General features: G+C 46.2%; 1 protein-coding gene across 2 annotated transcripts in view; it reads right to left on the minus strand.

Moving 5' to 3' along the window:
• Positions 1–384, minus strand: part of LOC126235009 (solute carrier organic anion transporter family member 74D-like) — a 123,420-nt gene extending 123,036 nt beyond the window's left edge. For both annotated transcript variants that reach the window (XM_049943755.1, XM_049943748.1), the window contains exon 1: positions 220–384. The gene's annotated coding sequence lies outside the window, so the exon portion shown is untranslated. The remainder of the gene's footprint in view (positions 1–219) is intronic.
• Positions 385–7,348: the final 6,964 nt, after the last annotated feature.

Raw genomic sequence — 7,348 nt, forward strand, 5'->3', positions numbered from 1 at the left:
GTAACGTTACATGCTGCAGTAATTTTAAAAGCACTGTCGCAGCTGTATGTCTAGCTTTAGGTGGTAGGGTATGTCAGAACCTGGACACTAAATTACGTTCGTGTGCATTATTGTAGTGGCATAGAGCTGATTCAGCTTATCCTTATAAACGTATCGTTCAAAGCATGGGCTCTTTCACGCACTACTCAGCTTAAAAAAATAGCAATAAGAAGCACATACCTTAGTTTGTCCTGAACGCCGGTAGCAAAGAGACCTCCGTAAACAGCGTCGCAGATTCTGAGAGGCGGGACAACCAACAATCGTATGGTAACAGCGATACGCGTGACGAATTGGCGCCGTGGCGGAGCGTCGTCGGACGCGAACGCTTCGACGTGCGGCGTGTGACTGGCCCGCGGCGTCTGCCGTTGGCTCCGCTGGCCTTGGCACGGTGTACGCCTTTAGCCACGTCAGTTAAGCGAACTTGGCAGCAACAAGCTCGCACCCACACAGCCCTACAGACTAAACGGTCTCACGGGTAGTGCTACAGTTGTCTGACGTCAGACATTTTGCGGGCAGGCGACGAATAAACTTGACACCTAATGAACCAGATGCGATCAGCACACTTTTGTCATTTTGGAAGACACGGAAGGGAGCTGCGGCTTAATATCGAACTCTAACGACAATGTAAGCAGATATTTTATAGAAAATACTGACTGCTGCGTGGGATTAGCCGAGCGGTCTAGGGCGCTGCTGTCATGGACTGTACGACTGGTCCCGGCGGAGGTTCGAGTCCTCCCACGGGCATGGGTGTGTGTGTTTCTCCTTAGGATAATTTAGGTTAAGTAGTGTGTAAGCTTAGGGACTGATGACCTTAGCATTTTAGTCCCATATGATTTCTCACACATTTGGACATTTGATTTGATCACTGCGTCCCTAGTTCGAACTCGTTTTCACCGGAGTGTATCAGTTACTGTATGTACCTGTGCCGTCATAATAACGCTGAAAGTGTTTGTGTAGCGCAGATTTGTTCAAATGGTTCAAATGGCTCTGAGCACTATGGGACTCAACATCTGAGGTCATCAGTCCCCTAGAACTTAGAACTAATTAAAAGTAACTAACCGAAGGACATCACACACATCCATGCCCGAGGCAGGATTCGAACCTATGACCGTAGCGGTCGCGAGGTTCCAGACTGAAGTGCCTAGAACCGCTCGGCCACACCGGCCGGCGCAGACTTGTGTATGCGTCGTTATCGATAACTACAGAGAGAGACGCAGAGAACAAAAACTGTAGATGAAGCCAGTGTTGGATTATGTCTATCAAATAATGGAAGACGATGGACTTAAGTGCTACTCTGAGATTAAGAGGCGCAGAAGAGGAAGTCATGACGAAGCACATCAAGCCACTCTCAAAAAAGATAAATTGGAAATACAAAAAAATGACGAAACAAACAGTAGGACACCCAACTTATATATCTCCATTTACACCGAAGTACTACTGAGAGCCGGCCGAAGTGGCCTTGCGGTTCTAGGCACTGCAGTCTGGAACCGCGAGACCGCTACGGTCGCAGGTTCGAATCCTGCCTCGGGCATGGATGTGTGTGATGTCCTTAGGTTAGTTAGGTTTAACTAGTTCTAAGTTCTAGGGGACTAATGACCTCAGAAGTTGAGTCCCATAGTGCTCAGAGCCATACTACTGAGAATCAACATTCCAACTGATAGACGAATCACCATCCCCCTTTGAGACCAATATATTGGACTAAAATCTGTTTTTCAGAATAATTTTCACTCTGCATCGAAGTGTGCGCTGATTTCAAGCTTTCTGACGGATTAAAACTTTTTGCCAGACTGGGAGTTGAGCCCTGAACCTTTGCCTTTCACGGACAAATGACGTATGCCAGTACCTCTCGCCTAGCTTTCCTCTCGCCACGATATTATAGATACCGAATTGGTGACATCCTGTCTGATCTCTTTGAGCAGGAGAACGTTGTACTTCAGGGTAGCGTTTTAAGTGTGACTGTCTTTGCCATAGCTATTAATATCATTACCTCCATAGTCAAAAGTCCTGTCCAGTGCTCCTTGTTTGTGGATGATTTCTCTTTGTTTTGCTCTTCTTCAAGCCTTGCAACGACAGCGCGTCAGTTGCAACTTACTCTTAGACGTGTGGATGACTGGGCGCAGAAGAGTGGTTTTAAGTTTTCCACCGAGAAGTACGTGAGTGTTCGTTTTCACCGTTCTCGTTCGATTTTAACCTTTCCTGAGTTGAGGATGAGGGACACTGTCCTTACTTTTAAAGACACGGTGAGATTTCTGGGCCTCATTTTTGACTCGAAGCTTACGTGGTTACCTCATCTTAAAGACCTGAAACGACGGTCACTTAACGCTTTAAGTATTTTAAAATGTCTTAGCCACAGTACATGAGAAGCTTACAGGAAGTGTCTGCTCCAGTGTTACAGGACGTTTCTGCGATCTCGGCTCGATTATGGGTGCACGGTGTATGGGTTGGCGAGGCCTTTTTACTGAAAGATGTTGGACGTTGTGCACCATGAAGGGCTTCGGTTGGCCACTGGGGCATTCAGAACTAGCCCCATACCAAGCCTCTGTGCAGAGGCTGGTGAACCGCCGCTTCATATGCGGCGGCGGCTACTTACGGTGCGCCAGGCGTACAAAACTTTGTCCACACCATACAGACCTGCATACCATAGCGTTGCTCAGCTTCATCTGGCACTAATATTTCATAACCGGCAACGAGCGACGCAGCTCTATAGGATTCGCGCACAGGATTGCCTCTCTGCGACCGATATGGCTGGTCTTCATGTTTTCCGTCGCGGTTGGAGCAGATTTCCACTTTGGCTCCTCCGGAGACCCAGACTTATTTTAGATTTGACTAATTTTTAGAAAGGTAGTACACTGATCGCTCCAAATAGGAGAATTTCCTTGGCAGTTCTGTAGTGTTCCCTGATCATGTTACCCGGATTCGCCTCCCTGATGAAAATACCGTTTTCGCAGAGGAACTCCACGCGATCCTGAAGGCACTGGAGCGGATGAATCGTGTTCGGGGCAATCGATTTCTCCTCTGCTCCGATTCTCTTAGTGCCTTACAATCATTGCAGAATCTGTACCTAACTGAGGAGATGGTCCAGCTGATGTATAACCAACTGTACTTGCTCCAACGACGGGGTAAGGAGGTGTCCTTCTGCTGGGTGCCTGGTCATGTAGGAATATGGGGCAATGAACAGGACGATCGGGCTGCCACGGAGGCCTGCAGAGGGCAGGATGTGATCCAGTGTCCTATTCCCCTGCAGTCTGTCATCTCTGCACTCCACAAGAAGTGCATGGAGTTGTGGGAGGAAGAATGGCTGGCGGTGACGGCCAATGAATTGCGGTTGGTGAGTCAACAACTCGGCCCTGGTGTTCCTCCTGCCGGTTGCTCAGGCGGGAAGAAGTGACCCTCGCGCGTCTTCAGCTTGGGCACCGTCCTCTCACACATAGCTTTCTATTACGGCGGGAGGATCCCCCGTTTTGTGATGCTTGGGGTGTGCACATCTCTGTCCGCCACATTTTAACAGACTGCATTTTATACCGTGATGCAAGGGCAGAAGCACAAGTTGACGGGGATCTGCCCTGTGTCTTAGCTAATGATGAGACATGTGTGTCTAGGGTTTTAAATGGTTCAAATGGCTCTGAGCACTATGTGACTTAACATCTGAGGTCATCAGTCCTAGAACTTAGAACTACTTAAACCTAACTAACCTTAGGACATCACACACATCCATGCCCGAGGCAGGATTCGAACCTGCGACCGTAGCGGTCACACGGTTCCAGACTGTAGCGCCTAGAACCGCTTGGCCACACAGGTCGTTAATGCCTTAATAAAGTGACCGTTCAACAGGTTTTAACACATCTACTTAAGACCGGCTGTTCACAGTAACCTTTCGAACAGATCGCTGTGCATGATCTCATATGGTGAACCTATGTGTATCATACACGTAAAACCACAAGTTACAAAACACTTATACTGCCTCTTACACACCGGCGGTTGAAGCGGTTTTGAATAGCATATTTCATGACAGGTGGATTGGTTGTCGAAGCACCATACAATGACCCGCACGTTCACCGGATCTGACGTCCCCGGATTTCTTTCTGTGGGTAAAGTTGAAGGATATGTGCTACCGTGATCCACCGACAACGCCTGACAACATGCGTCAGCGCAGTGTCAATGTATGTGCGAACATTACGGAAGGCGAACTACTCGCTGTTGAAAGGAATGTTGTTACACCTATTGCCAAATGCATTCAGGTCGACGGACGTCATTTTGAGCATTTATTGCATTAATGTGGTATTTACAGGTAATCACGCTGTAACAGCATGCGTTCTCAGAAATGATAAGTTCACTAAGGTACATGTATCACATTGGAACAACCGAAATAAAATGTTCAAACGTACCTACATTGTGTATTTTAATTTAAAAAACCTACCTGTTACCCACTGTTCGTCTAAAATTGCGAGCCATTTGTTTGTGACTATTACAACGCCAACTATCACAAAGCGAAAAAAGTGGTCCAACTAAAACATTCATATTTCTTTATGTACTACACGAATATTTAATAAAAAATGGGGGTTCCTATTTATATAAACGCAGTTGATATCCGTTTGACCTATGGCAGCGCCACCCATGGCGCCATCTGGTTCCCCCTTCAAGCTAGACAAGTTTTGTTCTTCGTAGTTTTTTCGTTTGACGCTTATTTCGAGAGATATTTGGCCCGGTCAGGATCAATGGACCACCCTGTATATTAATTGTAATTAATTAATTGTAAAAGTAAAGAAACCATAAATATGAGGGCTATTTTTTCAACCTCCGATTGGTCGCAAAGTAGAAACTACAGCGAAAATAAAAAAATGTTTCATTTGTAACATTTAGCTATATCTTCCAGCGACTTCTCTAGACAGACGCTGCTCCGACTTAAATATTTCCAAAACCCTCTTCACAAAAGACAGCTGCCTGTGGCTTCTGCCAATTCCCTTCGCTGGTATGCAATTCGTAGTCTGTGCCAAAGTTCTGTCCTCATAGCCAGCGGTTCACGTGTGCGAAGAGATGAAATTAAGAAGGAGCCAAATTCGAACTGTGTTGTGGGTGACCAGACACTTCGCGCTCAAACCACTGCAGGAGCTTCTTTGCTGCCTCTTGCGCTATGCGGCCGAGAACTGTCATGAAGAAGGAAACGCAAGACAGTTTGTGGGCTGAAAGAAATAAGCCGAAATATCTCAGCAGGACTTCGCACTTTGAGGGAGACACTATTTTCTAGGCATCTTTATGTGCTCACTGTGCGCTCGGAACTGTAAAGTGATGCATGACGCTGTCGTGCGGCATAGCAGAGAGACTGCGCAACATATCTGCACAAAGCTTCACCGGAATTTCACTATGATTTTAATTTCATGACCGATCGGAGTTCAAACAAAAAGAAACCTCGCAATTCTTGCTTTTCAAAGTTATTACTCTTGGCCTTCGCTCTTTCATTGAAGAGGGAATCTAATTCTTGTGAATCTGATTCTTTTTTCTGTATCCTGATGACATTTCTGATCTCAGTTTCAGAGGAGATAGCCATTATTCATCCTGTCTCAGTAATGGATGTTCTCTGCTCCGGGTATTTAACTGTTCGCGCGCCCTGTACCTGGAGCTCTGGTAAAGAATCAGCCCGGCATTTACGTGAACTGTGAACTACGTGATAACACATTCTGGCTGTCTGATGACCATGCCTTAATAAAGTGACCGTTCAACAGGTCTAACAAATCTATTTAAGACCGGCTGTTGATAGTAACATTTTGAACAGATCGCTATGTATGATCATATATGGTGAAGCTACGTGTTTAATACACGTAAAACCAGAAGTTACAAAACACTCATACTGCCTCTTACACACCGTAGCTTAGCTAACTTTGACCGACAGAAGTAGTCTCGAGACTAGACTAGATGTCTGTCAACGTTTCAGAGCGTTAAATCTAAATATATATTGCCGGCCGCGGTGGTCTCGCGGTTCTAGGCACGCAGTCCGGAACCGTGCGACTGCTACGGTCGCAGGTTAGAATCCTGCCTCGGGCATGGATGTGTGTGATGTCCTTAGGTTAGTTAGGTTTAAGTAGTTCTAAGTTCTAGGGGACTGATGACCACAGCAGTTGAGTCCCATAGTGCTCAGAGCCATTTGAACCAAATCTAAATATAGCAGTTTTGGCACTAAGACCACTGCTGCTAATCATCAACGAATTTGAGTTGTTGGGTTGTTTTTGGGGGAGGAGACCAGACAGGGAGCTCATCGGTCTCATCTCATTAGGAAACGATGGGGAAGGAAGTCGGCCGTGCCCTTTGAAAGGAACCATCCCGGCATTTGGCTGCAGGATTTAGGGAAATCACGGAAAACCTAAATCAGGATGGCCGGACGCGGGACTGATCCGTCGTCCTCCTGAATGCGAGTCCAGTGTGCTAACCACTCCGCCACGTCGTTCGGTTAACGAATTTGAGGAGCTGTTTCTAAGACGTAGTAATTATTAAAAACTTTTCATAATCCTGTCATGGATTCTGGCTGAAGATATGTGACCGGCCAGCTGGTGAGCGTAGTTTACTTTTCTTTTCATCTTTCGGGCGCCATTCAGGCATCACCCTGGGCCACTTTCGCATTCCCTCTTTTACGGCCAATTCTTGACGCTTGTGAGTTTTCAAACACCTTGTTCTCCTCTGCTACGTAATATATATATGACCGACCGTCTCCAAGACAACCTCCTCAAGAGGTCTTTGTGAAGGAAAGCTATGCCACTATGGCATGGACTGTTCGAAATAATAATCGATGGAGATAGCCGAGTAGCTTCGAATGGTGTTTGACTGTAATGTTCTGAAAGCACCAGCAACCCGTTAGAGAAATTTCGCACTAACTTTGTAATTATCACCAGCTCTCCAGTTGGCGATTGGAGACGTCAGAAAAGCCTTCATCCCTCTAACAGGTTTAAGAAATTAACCGACAGGACCAACTGAACGATAACAAACTGTACAAATCTATCGCCAGACATTATCATCATGCTACACAGAAGACTCCCATCGCAGACCAGCTACAGAACAAAGTGACTGAAAGCAGTGCAAACAACACTGAGATCGGTCGGTAGAGTGGAAAGCAAGGATGTTTTATCAGTGTGATGAGGGACTCTAGAGTGGCGTAGGGGCACATGATCAATGTTTGGTGAACACCATTTGTCTAAGTGTAGTATGGTAACACTGAAGGGATACGAAATTGATTTGATATTTCTGGAAATAGTTGGGTCTCGCGTCATTAGTTTTGCTGGATACCAAATTGCACATATTAATTGCTGCATAACTGTGCAAT

Source organism: Schistocerca nitens, chromosome 1 (genome assembly GCF_023898315.1).
Source record: "Schistocerca nitens isolate TAMUIC-IGC-003100 chromosome 1, iqSchNite1.1, whole genome shotgun sequence".
Classification (NCBI taxonomy): Eukaryota; Metazoa; Arthropoda; class Insecta; order Orthoptera; family Acrididae; genus Schistocerca; species Schistocerca nitens.